This window comes from Macaca mulatta, chromosome 1 (genome assembly GCF_049350105.2).
Source record: "Macaca mulatta isolate MMU2019108-1 chromosome 1, T2T-MMU8v2.0, whole genome shotgun sequence".
Lineage (NCBI taxonomy): Eukaryota > Metazoa > Chordata > Mammalia > Primates > Cercopithecidae > Macaca > Macaca mulatta.
The window spans coordinates 61357129-61369576 of NC_133406.1; the positions used below are offsets into that span (position 1 = coordinate 61357129).

Genomic DNA, 12448 nt, shown 5'->3' on the forward strand with positions numbered 1-12448 from the left:
CTGCCTACAAACTTTCTCCCTATCCCTGACGCCAAGTCCCAGAAGAAGCTAAGAAGGCAGATGAAGCCAGACTGGAGCAATGCCTCCCCCACTCCTCCTTGCCTCTGGCGAGCACCTCTCTATGTCATCCTCACTTTCAGTTCCAGTAGATGAAAGGGCCTCTAAGGTAGAACTCCAAGTCAGTTGGGAGGGGGATGCTGGGGAAGACTCAGCAAAAGTCTTAAAATGCCTCATATCTCAGTTGCTGCTCCCTTTTTGTTTCTGGTGGGTGCCCTATGAGAGTGTGCACTAAGGACTAAGAACAGACTTCCTGAAGAACTTGCTTGCATCTAGTAGCTAAAAGTAGGGCTGTGTAACCCGGAGAGGCTGCAAAGTCTCCTTCTCTGAGCATTCACTATCTTTTGAGCCATCTGCAGTTCAGCTGGGAGGCAGGGGTATGGGTGGAGAGATTTCCCAAAAGTCCAGGGTATCTTCTTCTCCAGAGGTCTGGGAAGACCCAAAGGAGTTGGGAACAGAGTGAGGCAGACAGTTGTTGGGTAGTGAGCAGTTTCTTTAAAAACATTTACCCAGTTGGCTGTGCCTGGGGCCTCATGCCTGTAATCCCAGCACTTTGGAAGGCCAAGGCGGATGGATCGCCTGAGATCAGGGGTATGAGACCATCCTGGCCAACATGGTGAAACCCCATCTCTACTAAAAATACAAAAATTAGCTGGGCATGGTAGCACACACGCCTGTAAGAATTGCTTAAACGTGGGAGGCAGAGGTTGCAGTGAGCCAAGATCACACGCCATTGTACTCCAGCCTGGGCGAAAAGAGCAAAATGCCATCTCAAAACAAAACAAAAATTCACCCAGTCCAGCTTTCTGCTCCCAGTAGCCCGGTCTCCACCTCTACTCTGCACACTTCCCAGGTTAAATATAGAGAGTAGTTTTCCTTTTCCCGCCTTCCTCCCCCATGGACCAAGAGCCTCTGCAGTGAGCACAAGACATTTGTGCCATTCTCAGCTCTTGCCTTCTGGAGGCTACTACAGTGAGATGGACACACAGCCTGGACAGACATTTAAAACTTCTCTCTTCTCTGTTGCCCTGGACATTCAGGGATGGGCCTGGATGCTGCTTTCTCTCTCTCTCTCTCTTTTTCTTTTTTTTTTTTTTTGAGATGGAGTCTCACTCTGTTGCCCAGGCTGGAGTGTAATGGCATCATCTCAGCTCACTACAACCTCCACCTCCTGGGTTCAAGTGATTCTCCTGCTTCAGCTTCCCAAGTAGCTGGGATTACAGGTATCTGCCACCACACCTGCGAATTTTTGTACTTTTATTTGAGACAAGAGTTTCATCATGTTGGCCAGGCTGGTCTGGAACTCCTTACCTTAGGTGATCCACCCGCCTCAGCCTCCCAAAGTGCTGGGATTACAGGTGTGAGCCACTGCGCCCGGACAACACCTACTTCTTAGGATTCCAAAAGTAAAAGGCAATAATGCAGGTAAAGTGGCTTGCTTCTTTGTTTAGCACATAGTAGGCTCACAAAGTGTTGGATGAATGACTGAAAGGTAAGCGCACAACCTGAGCATTTGCCAGGGCCAGGCTGGGAAGCCGTGGCTTCACTAGCTGTGTGCCTGGAAGGGGTCATGAAGATGGGGGTCAGGAGCTGCTTAAGTCAAGGAGAGACGGAAAAGAGAGCTGAGCATCTCCCACAAAGTAAATTGTACACTAGGTTTCTAGGAGGGCCTGCCTCCTGTGGTCTCCCCAAGATGAGAAGGTGAGTTTCAGAAATCCAGGCTCCAGTGTCATCTTGAGAAGCAGAAGAGCTGGGATTCAGTTCCTGGCATGGAGATAGGTTCCACTGCCACCCCTCCTTTCCCAGCATCCCCTCCCGGCCAGGGCTTCTCTCCCCAGTTCTCCCCAAATCTGTGGATCCTGAAGCCTGCAGAATTGGCCTGGAATGTAGAGGGTAAGAAAGCCTTTCACACCAAGGCAAGGGAAAGAGCCTTGGACCAGCAGTTAAAGGATTTCTGTTATATTTCTACCATGCACTGTGTGATAGCAAACAATATAGTCAGCCTCTCTGAGCCTCGGTCTCCCCAACTGTAAGATGGGAATAATAACTCATGCCCAATTCTTCCTACCATATAGGACTCTTGCAAGGATCAAATTAAATATTTGATGTAGTCCCTCAGCTGGAGCTCAGTGGGTTTGTAAACTGCAATGTACTGAGCAAACACAGAACTGTTAAAGGCTCTGGAACAGGGGGTCTGGGGTGGGACAGGTTGTAAACTCTATCTAGCATGAGGTCACAAGGATCCTTCTAGTTGGACTTCCTTTGATCTTCATTGGAAACTTAACGAGTACTTAGGGCATTGCTGATTCTCTAATTAGGATTCAAAATTCAATTTAAAAATCATCGCTTGTTCCCTTCACTCCACACTCACTTCCTCAGCTCTATTGAACCCAACCATTAACCAAAAACTATTTTTAAATGGCACTAATTTGTTATACCCTGAAATAAATGAGAGACAAATATTTGATTAGAAAAACAAATCATGAACCAAACTTGCATTAAAAAAAATAATAACAGCTTAGTTAATGAGTTCAAAGTGAAATTAAAATCAAACAACTGCAGCTTCCAAAGCAATTGAACCAGAATGAAATTAGAAGAGCAAAATATGCACCCAAGTAAATGAAACAAATTCTGCATATTATCGAAAGTCCTGGATCAGAAAGATGCTTCTGGCCCTCACCTTCTGTTTCGGGTTTTCTCATGTCAAATTCTGCACTTCTTCATTTAACAGTATGCACAGATGCCTTTGATGCTCTAGTCACCGGGGATGCAAAGATGGAGAAGAGACAATCCCCTCCCTCCAGGAGCACACAGCCCAACACACAGGCTTTTCCCATGAACACAGGCTGTCTCTGCCCAGTTTAACCCACCTCTAACACAGCAGCCGCCTGAGATCGCAGAGTAACATGGAACGCTTGGCATCCCTAGTAAACCTCATAGAATCAGAGCATGAAACCAGCAATACACAAAGAACAAAAACCCAACAAACAAAAGTTGAGCCACAAAGATCTCTGTGGTGATAATAACTAGGTGGTCCTCTGAGACCAGCTCCTCAAGCCCTCAGAGAAAGTGTCCTTTGATTTAATTCTGCGTCCCACCCTTGCAGATTCAGACACCCTTTCTAATGATCTCTGTAAAAGCTGTTCCATCCAGTCCCCTCATAGGAATCCCAGGAAGTGGGAAAAACGAAATTGTTGTTTGTCAAGTGTAGAAGACCACCCACACTCAGCAAGGGGGTGAGCTGGAAGCCAGCCCTCCCATGGAGGACTCATCAAGGTTCTTGCAGTGGAGAAATAGCCCAGCCTGCTGCTGCCATTGCTGCTGCTATTGCTGCTGAAACAGCTGCTGCTATTTGCTTATCTCTCATATAAATACAGCAAGAAATATCCATTTTTATCTTTCTTGGACCCTCTCAGCTGAAGTCACTATTATCTTCCCTGAGCAGACCCTCCCTGATTACTGAAGCAATGCTCAATCTGAACTTGAGAATTAGTTGTTGTTTTTTGTTTTTGGTCTTGTTTTTGAGATTGAGTCTCGGTCTGTCACACATGCTGGAGTGTGCAGTGGCGCGATCTCCGCTCACTGCAACCTCCGCCTCCTGGGTTCAAGCGATTCCCGCTTTAACAGGAGGCTTGATCTCAGCCTCCTGAATAGCTGGAATTACAGGCGTATGCAACCATGCCCAGCTAATTTTTTTTTTTTTTTTTTTTTTGTATTTTTAGTAGAGACGGGGTTTTGCTATGTTGGCCAGGATGGTCTCGAACTTCTGATCTCAAGTGATCTGCCCGCTTTCATCTTCTAAAGTGTTGGGATTACAGGCATGAGCCACCACACCCGGCCAGAGAATTAGTTGTTTTCATTGTACATGAGAATGTCTTGGAGGGTAAACCCTGGCTATCTCTGTCTCCATCTAGCAGCCTTCTCTGATCTCCTGCCATCTTGACCTAAGCCAAGTCCAAGGACTTCTGCCTTGGTATCTCTGCCTAGAATTCACGCCCCCAGTCCCTCAGCTGGAGCTCAGTGGGTCTTCCTGGATCCAGTTTCTTCCCCATTAGAACCCTTGCCCTGGGTTTTGTATAATAAGGATAGACACAGGACATGGGGACAGAAGTTACTCTGATGAATGCATCTGTCTACCCTGCAGCCATTATCAGGCCTGCTCTGCAAGGAGGTAGAAAGAAAAACATTAGAAATAATCAAAAAGTCCAACTGGAGTCTCACCAACTCTAAGAAGCCTTCTGCAAAGCTTCCAGCCCATCTTCAGCTTTCCTTTGCTAAACTTTCACTGGATTTTCCATCTGGAACAAAGTTTTAGACTTCAGCATATACTTTATTCCGTTGTTATTCACTTTATATCTCTCCACAACCAGGTTAGATGCTTCTGGAAGGCAGGGACTATGTTACATATCACTATGTTCCATAACATTGCCTAGTAATGCATTGTGCCTGGATTATCCCTCCCATCATCTCTAGGCTTGCAGTCTACCCTACACACTACTGCCACAGCCAGCTTGCTAAACATAGACCCAGTGAGGCCACTCAGGGCCCTCCATTGACTAAACTAAACCACCTCCCCCGTCTTTCTTCTCTATTCTTTTGTTCTTTCTTTTTTTTTTGAGACAGAGTCTTGCTCTGTCACCCAGACAGGAGTGCAGTGACGCGATCTTGGCTCATCGCAACCTCTGCCTCCTGGATTCAAACTATTCTCATGCCTCAGCCTCCCAAGTAGCTGGGATTACAGGTATGTGCCACCACACCCAGCTAAATTTTTGTATTTTTACTAGCGATGGGGTTTTGCCATGTTGCCCAGGCCAGGCTCAAACTCCTGGCCTCAGGAAATCCACCCACCTCGTTCTGTATTCTTTCTACCTCCAGACTTTGCTCATGTCCCACCCTAACCCCACCCCCATCCAAAACAGTTTAAAGCTTGCTTTCCAAGATTTTTCAGGTACTTGCAAATATTATCGCCTTCCTAGAGCTTTCTAATATTCCCATCTGAGGCAATCACCCTAGCGTTTCCTAGCATTTTATATTTCATCTTTTAATGTGTACTACCTAGCACATAGTAAGCATTCAGTAAATATATTTAAAAGATTATAGCATCTTTGATTGTAGCTACTTATGCTGTGAAAATATCTTTTCCTTCTACTAAACTATAAGCTTATTACCTCTGTATACCTCATCTGGGTCCAGTAGATGTTGAAACAGTAGACATTCAATAAATGTACGCTAAATTGAACAGTAGGTATTCAGAGATACTTACTGAATGAATAAAATGCACAGAAATGACTGAATCTAAATGGTAGGTACTAGCTCAAAGACTTTGTATATTACTTTCTACACTACATTTCTACATTACTTAGTACAAGTGACCAAAAAACCTAGTTTCATCTAGCGTAGGCATGCACAATGAGTCATGTAACTCATTTGCAGGAAAGGCAGGGGTACAGTGGGATATGAGGTACAACGAACTCCAGTGCTGCTGGCACTCACTCCTTAGATTTCTCCTCTGCCTGTCTTGCATGCATGCGAGCTATATTCTCATTTATTGCAGGCTTCTTCCAGGGGGCAGGGAACTTGACCCCTGATACTTCCAGAGTCTCTCTCTTCACAGTATTCGCAGCAGGAACCAAGCCTTGTTTTCTGTTTGATCGTAAGTGCAAAACTCTCAGGAAAGGATGTAATTGGCTCAGCTTGGGTCAGGTGGCGTTAGGACCGCTAATAAAATGTCAGTTTCAATCATTGTTTTTTGTTTTGTTTTGTTTTTTGAGATTTTGTTTTGTTTTGTTTTGTTTTCTGTCACTCAGGCTGGAGTATAGTGGCACAATCTCAGCTTACTGCAACTTCAGCCTCTGGGGTTCAAGTGATTCTCAGGCTTCAGTCTCCTGTGTACCTGGGATTACAGGCATGCCCAGTGATTTTTTTTTTTTTTTTGTATTTTTATTTATTTATTTATTTATTGAGACAGAGTCTCACTCTATCACCCAGACTGAAGTACAGTGGCTCAATCTCAGCTCACTGTAACCTTCATCACCTGGTTTCAAGCGATTCTCCTGCCTCAGCCTCCCGAGTAGCTGGGACTACAGGCGCACACCACCGTGCCGGCTAAGTTTTGTATTTTTAGTAGAGACAGGGTTTTACCATGTTGCCCAGGCTGGTCTTGAACTCCTGACCTCAAGTGATCTGACGGCCTCCGCCTCCCAAAGTGCTGGGATTACAGGCATGAGCCACCAGGCCTGGCCCAGCTTCCATCTTAACAGTGAGAAAAAAGGACATCCCAAAGAACTGGGTTCGGGCATGGGGAAAATGGCTGCTGTTCTAGCCAAGGCAAAATGGTAGATATTCACAACAGGGAGTCATGAAGTCTGCATTTGGGGGAGGTGCAGGAAATGGTGAGGAAGATTTGGAAAACTCAAGGTGGAGTCATCGAGAGGCAGAGGAACACATTCTGTTAAACAGCTAAGCGAGAGACAGTGCTGACTGCATTTTCCTCAAGTGAGAGATGGGGTAGGGACAGCATCCACAGTGATGTAAGCCCTGTAGAGACTGACCTGCTATGGGGAGGACAGGAGGCTGAGGAGAGCCAGGCTAGACCCTAAAGAACAGGAACCTGTAAAGTCAAGAGTACGGCTGCGAGAAGAGGGAAACAGGACTGCTCAGAGCTGAGCAGAACATGCAGACTATGAACTTCTGATGCCAGAGGCAGTGTCCTCCTTCTTGCCCCAGCGGGGCCAACTCCATTTTCCCACATCTAGTGGTTATTTTTATGGATAGATTTATTTTTATCCGTTCTAGACCTCAAACCTGCCACTGCAAGAAGCGAAGCACTGAGGCTTCTAACTTTCCAGAAAACACAGGCCTTAGTGGTCAGCTCAGTGACAGAGACCAGGCTACGGTCCACTCGGCTCCTCTGGGGTCACATTGTCCTCTGGGGACAACATACCTCCCTCGTGTCTGCAGCAGAGCTGGGGTGGGAATGGAGTGGGAAGGGGATTCCTTTTTTCTCATCCCACAACCCCACAGTCGGTCAAGGGGAGGACCTGCAGCCACCCTGAAAGTCATCATCCTGGCCTGCCCTGAATCCTCGCCAGCCAGAGGTGGGATAGCCATCAGAGCCTCTTTTGACAGCACCTCCCAGGCAGAGCCTGTCTCGCTGGAATCCAGGGAGCTTGAGGGGAAGATCTTACCTTTCCAATAATAACCAGCTATGAAAGGGTATCATTTCCCAGTCCCCACAAAACAGGCAGCCAAAGCAGACTTCTTCTTTAATGGGACCATACATCTGGCCTAAATTGTTATTCCCCCAAGACAAGTTTACTGAACAGTTAGGCAATGCCTCCACACACAGCCACTGCAGACGAGCTTAAAATATACTTTAATACGTTTAAAGAGTCATTTCAGAGACTGGCTTACTTATGATAAAGATGCAACTGACACTCATTGGTGCTAAAATGTCATGTTGGTGCCATCCAGCAGGGAGCCTGACAAGCCGTTAAATCTGCAGCTCTTTTCGGCTGATTCATTTCTTTTCCTTTCTTTCTCATGTCTTCCCCAACAACTGATTTGGGCTCCTGAAGCTGACATTTTGCTAGGGTCTACCCAAATCTAACAAAGGTGCTGTGCATTGGGGGGTGTGTCTGTAGTCCCAGTTTCCAGGAAGGCTGAGGTGAGAGGATCACTTGAGGTCATGAGTTTAAGACCAACTTGGGCAACACAGGGAGACCTATAATGAAAAAAAGAAAGAAGGAAGGAAGGTAGGAAGGAAGGAAGGAAGGAAGGAAGGAAGGAAGGAAGGAAGGGAGGGAGGGAGGGAGGGAGGGAGGGAGGGAGGGAGGGAGGGAGGGAAGAAGGAGGGAGGGAGGGAGGGAAGAAGGAGGGAGGGAGGGAGGGAAGAAGGAGGGAGGGAGGGAGGGAAGGGGCGAGAAAGGAAGAGAGGAAGGAAGGAAGGAAGGAGGGAGGGAGGGAAGGAAGGAGGGAAGGGGGAGAAAGGAAGAGAGGAAGGAAGGAAAAAAGAGAGAGAGAAAAGAAAAAGAGACAGAGAGAGGGAGGGAGGGATAGAAAGAAAGGAAGGGAAGGGAAGGGAAGGAGGGAAGGGAGATGGAAGGAAGGAAGGAAGGAAGGAAGGAAGGAAGGAAGGAAGGAAGGAAGGAAGGAAGGAGAAAGAAACGTTGAAAGAAGGGAAGGGGAGGGAAGGGGAGGGGAGGGGAGGGAAAGGAAGAGGGAGGGAAGAGGGAGGGAGGAAGGAAGGAATCTAACAAGTTACCAACTCTGTTCTTGAAATGCCCTGGGAAGGTGAGAGTGACCAGTGGAGTTGCAAGAGGCTGAAATGAGAACAAAGGTCACCTTTGGAGTCCTGTACGTGCCTTGAGGGTGGGAGGGTCAATCACTAGGCAAAAAGGACTAAACAACCCACAGTTTCCATGGAGGGTGGCCCTAAAATCTCCCCCTACTCCTGCAACTTTCTTCAGCTGCTGGCAGGGAGAGGCACAAGCACAGGCAGGGGCTTATTTTTTTTCTCTTACTTTTTTTGTAGAGATGGGGTGGGTCTTGCTATGTTGCCCAGGCTAGTCTTGAAATCTGGCCTCAAGTGATCCTCCTGCCTCAGCCTCCCAAAGTACTGGAATTACACGGATGAGCCACTGACCCTAGCCAGGGTTATTTTGGATTGTGTTTTCAGATGATAGCAGGCAATCTCCAGCCTCACATTGAGGAACTCTGAGTTCTGAGCCCAGCCCAACCAGTCTAAAAACATTACTGGCTGGGTGCGGTGGCTCACGCCTGTAATCCCAGCACTTTGGGAGGCCGAGGCGGGCAGATCACGAGGTCAGGAGATCGAGACCATCCTGGCTAACACGGTGAAACCCCGTCTCTACTAAAAATACAAAAACAAAATTAGCCAGGCGTGGAGGCAGGCGCCTGTAGTCCCAGCTACTCGGGAGGCTGAGGCAGGAGAATGGCGTGAACCCGGGAGGCGGAGATTGCAGTGAGCCGAGATCACGCCACTGCACTCCAGCCTGGGCCACACAGCAAGACTCCATCTCAAAAAAAAAGAAAAAAGAAATAGCAGGGTAAGAAAATGAAGAGGAAAAAGAGGACCCAAATGAGAGAACATTGGGAAGGGTGCTAATTGGACACAGGGGAAACTGAACCCCTGGGTCTAATTCACAACTCTGTTTCTCCATGTGCGTGTGGCTCTGCTTCTTGGGGGCAGGGATGACAGCAAAGAAGGACAGGGGTGGTGTGAGGTGTTGGGTTAGAATGATAGGATCAAAGAGGCCTTTTCCCAACCCTCTGTTTAAAAGGTTGGGAAGTAGTGGCCAGTCACCTTCTTCACAGCATAGCTCATAGCTATAACCTGTGAGATATATGTCAACACGCCTTCCACAAGCATATAAACATGAGTGTGTTTGCTGAGGTAGGTGTGGGAATCTGTCAGTCAATGAAGATATGTTGTTGTGTGAACTAGCTGATGGTGCATGTTTGTGCTTGAAAGCCATAAAGTTCTATGCAAAATCTATGGGTGGCACTGTTGCACAATGCTAGTGGGTGTGTGGGTATGGGGGTGTGATTAACAGTTTACAGGCTGTGTATAAGTGTGCAGGGATGTCTGAGTGTGTCCAAATTAAAACAGAAATGTGTGCCGGAGTATGATACAAGTACAGGAAAGTACTTGGGCTTTGGAGTCCGTCTGACTTGGCCTTGAATTGTTGGCTCTGTCATGAACCAGATGTATAACCTTGGGCCAGACACTCAATCTTCAATTTCCTCAGCTAGGAAATGAGGCTAATAACAAGTACCTTTCAAAATTGCCATAAGGACTAGAAATGATATCGTATAGACAAAGCTTTTGGTGTCATAGCCTACGCATAGCAGGACTCAAAAGTAGGCAGCTATTTTCATGCACTGTCAGTATACCTCTGGTGGGTACAGGGGCAAGAGGGAACAAAATGTGACCTGTATATAAGGTGTTGGGGAGGAGGTGTGTGTGTGTGTGTGTGTGTGTGTGTGTGTGTGTGTGTTTACAAAACAATTTATTCTCCTTCTCCAAGGAACCCCCTATTCAGACAGGAGCAGGAAGGTGGGAGGGGACATACAAGTGTCCACAGACACCTTGGGTTTCTGGGTCCTGGATCTAAGTGAGTAAGGGGTTGAGAGGCCCATGGGAGCTGCAGGAAGCCAACCGCCTGCCGAAGCTTCCTTTTTTTTCCCCTCCGCCCAGCAACCGTTGAATACCGCCACCCACATCCACTCCCCACCTCCACCCTCACCCCTCCTCCACCCCACTCAGCTTTCTATTCAACAAGTGAGAGCAAGGGTGGAGAAGAAAGCCGACAGGGGAGAGGATTCCTTCCCTTTCTTTCCCCATTCCCCCTTAAGACGAACCAGGAAGCAACCGCAGGAATCGGGCCACCTTAACAGTAGAGTAATGGTTTGGCCTCATGCCAAGTCCCACCTCTGTTCCAGCTCCTGCTCCTCCCCTCTCTCTTCCCGCACTGCTTGGGGAGAGCTGGTGAGCAGGAGTCTGGCCCGAGTTAGCTAGAGCTGTTGCCATGACAAGCATTTTCTTAAGAAAGCTCTGCTGTTGAGATTGTCCAACGCTGGGGGCTGGGAGGGGGGCACGAACTTCCTGGGCAACCATCCCTCTGAAGAGAGCAAGATCAGAGACACCCGTCCAGCTCTCCTGCACCCTTTTTCTTTCAGGAACCTGAGAGGTCCTTCCCATTGGAAGGGCAGGGGGAGGAGACCCAGCCCACTCCCCGGCCTTAGCCGGAAAGGCAAGAGAGCAAAGCCAGCGTCTCCAGCTTGGTTGCCACACTGGGGAGACTGGTGGGTGGTCACCCCACCCTACCCCCATCCATGGAAACCCGGAGGGAGAGTCCCACTTGGAGAAACCTGGATCTTTGCTAGAAAGAGAGGTAGGCTTGCAGAGAATGAATTGACTTGTGATTTGCAAACTTTGTTTCTTTCTTTTCTCTCAGTGGCTTCTAAAACTCCCCGATTTTCCTCTTTCTAGCATATTTCATGCGACTGGGTTTGGAGGATTTTTAAAAATATGTGTGTGTGCACAGATTTGTCAAATACTGTTTTCTGAGAAACTGTATAGTCAAATAAGTGATTTATCTCTCTTTTTTTAGTTCTTGTCATTCCTGTGCTATGGGGTAGGGGAATGGAGGGACTCTCTTTTTGACACCAAAATTGAACTCTTGGAAAAAACATTTATCTCCCCTCCCTCAACCCATTCCATTCCTGCCCTCCCCTTCCCCCTTGGCTTGGGAATGAGACGCAGGATGGAAAACTGTTGCAAAAATATTTTCCGTGTCTGTTCCCTTTCTCAAAAGCCCAAAAGAGATGGGAAAAAAAAAAAAAGGAACTAAAGAAATCTTCAGCAGGAAAGGGGGGCTGCAGCGGGAACTAGGAGAGGGGCACTTTGGGGCCATGGGGTAGAGGTGGGCTGGGAGAAGTTGGGAGGAGTAGGGGAAGGAGAGTGCACAAATTAAATTTCTTTAGCTTTGCAGAGAAACCTAAGCAGTTTCTCTGTGTTGCTTGCAAAACATCCTCAGACTTTCACATCTATAATTAGCTGTGGAAAAAGCTGGGAGTTCCCTCGTACCGCTGTTGTTTGAGAGTGTGTGAGCGTCCAGAACCAACTGTATGAGTGTCTCCGAGGGCACCGCCCCACACATCTCTGGTCCCAAAGGGGAGGAAGGAGAAGGGTGAATTGAAAAGTTTCCGATTTCAAGGCTGGAGACTGTGGGGCTGGTGAGTGTTTGGCAGACGGGGTGGGCCACAGGCATCTGTGGAAGGGTCCCTGAGCATCTTGGGTCATTTCCTTGGTTTGCTGAAGAGCTAGGAATTAAGAATGGGATTGTCCTTCCTGCTCTCCTTTCTCTCTTTCTCTTACGTACTTGGTTCGCTCTTGGTAGAGGGGGCTGCTGGCATCCTTCCCCGAGTCAAGTCTGGCCTCATACACTCCTCCACCTCCCTGAGGGTACCCGCCGCTCTTCTCCAACTGGGTGTGGAGGGTGCAGGAGTGGCCAGCCACATCTTGGGAGGGGAGTGGGCACTCTGCTGGCCAGAGGCACCTCCCTCCTGGGCATTCCTGCCGGACTTACAATAACTTGCAGACATGATGCCGGCGCCTGCTGGCCGGGCAGGGGGAATGTCAGATGAAGCAATAGGCCGGCATTCAACTGAGGCCCCTGTGGGGAGGGGAAAGGAGTTGGGGAGGGAAGGGAAACAAAATCCCATTCTGTAGTGCTCCCTCCTCTGGGTGAGGAGTCTGGCAGGGAGTCTAGAGACCCTCGCCCTGCTCCTTAAGCCCCTCCCCAAGCTGCCCTTTCTCCAGGGCTTCTCATTGGAGGCCCTCCTGTGCCCCCTTCACTCTGGGCCC

The 12448-nt window shown here is 48.2% G+C and overlaps 1 protein-coding gene across 13 annotated transcripts in view; it reads left to right on the forward strand.

The window, feature by feature from the left end:
• The first annotated feature begins 10586 nt into the window (after positions 1-10586).
• The window catches only part of ATP2B4 (ATPase plasma membrane Ca2+ transporting 4), a 114632-nt gene continuing 112770 nt past the window's right edge, over positions 10587-12448 (forward strand). For 9 of the 13 annotated variants that reach the window (XM_077993426.1, XM_077993520.1, XM_015118192.3 and 6 more), the window contains exon 1: positions 10587-10973. The gene's annotated coding sequence lies outside the window, so the exon portion shown is untranslated. Of the gene's footprint in view, positions 10974-11632; positions 11818-12448 lie in introns of those variants that run through there. The other 4 variants (XM_077993735.1, XM_015118208.3, XM_077993943.1 and 1 more) reach the window with 4 other exon arrangements.